The sequence below is a fragment of the Orycteropus afer genome, unplaced genomic scaffold (genome assembly GCF_000298275.1).
Source record: "Orycteropus afer afer isolate SDZICR_OR568_19922 unplaced genomic scaffold, OryAfe1.0 scaffold00249, whole genome shotgun sequence".
In the NCBI taxonomy this organism is placed as follows: domain Eukaryota; kingdom Metazoa; phylum Chordata; class Mammalia; order Tubulidentata; family Orycteropodidae; genus Orycteropus; species Orycteropus afer.
The window spans coordinates 3,666,568-3,667,630 of NW_006921836.1; positions in this window are offsets into that span (position 1 = coordinate 3,666,568).

Here is a 1,063-nt window from a genome sequence, read left to right on the forward strand (position 1 = left end):
GCCAAGTAGTGCCTGGCACAGTGCTTGGCACATTGTGGATCCTCAGCAAGTATTTTCTGAGGGAATGAATGAGTAAGAATGGCTAGCCCTGGTCACACTTTAGCAAAGTAGATATGGAGGTACATAAGAATATTCAGATTTTCTAACTCTAAAACTGAGTCAGTGGGTTAATGGATGAGTTTAAAATGACCATGTTGACAGGGATGACTTATGTTAAAGAAAGATTGGCTATATTGAGAAGTCAACTCACCACAACAAATAATTCAGGATTTATACTTGTAATGGAAAAGGGTTCTTAGTGAGTCTACTATATGTGTCTTTGAGCATCTCTTAGAGCATTTACCTGTTGGTTTATAAGTCACAGAATCATAAAGAGGAGAGGATCTCAGAAAGCATGCAAATGGTCCAGCCCTTTCAGACCTTCAACCTCTTCAGAATCAATGTCATAGTAAGTAAGATGCTCAGGTTGACTGAACACATCCTGGGACAGAGCTTCTGAATTTTCTTGGGGCACTCTTTTCTGATGAACTCTTAACTACCAGAAAGTCCCTTATTGTACTGAACTGGAATTTGCCTCTTTTTAAATTTATCCACAGAGCCCAGCTCTGTCATACACAACCAATCAAGCAGCGGTTCGAAGCATGGGCTCTGGAGTCATGGAAACTTGCCTTTGAATGGCAGGTTTTATACTGAGGTGCTGTGTGACCCTGAGATGCTGTTCTTAGATAATATCACCTCTCTTGAAACACAAGTTTCTTCTTTGTAAGATGGGGATAATCGTAGTTCCTATGATAACCATAATTCCTACCTCAGGGGTTTGCTTTAAGAAGATGATGAAATAGTATATGCAAACTGCCCATCACACAAAGTATGACACAGAATGCTGTTATTACAATTTTTATAGGCCTTTTCCATTAGCTATTTGATAGAAGCAGGGAGAAAAGTGGCACAAAACAGCAAAGCTAAAACATGAAGCATCTCGGAAGTGACATGTGTGCCTTAGAACCTTACTCTCAAGTGATTCTAGAGTCTCCTCTATGTTTTTTTTTTTTTTTTTTTTTTT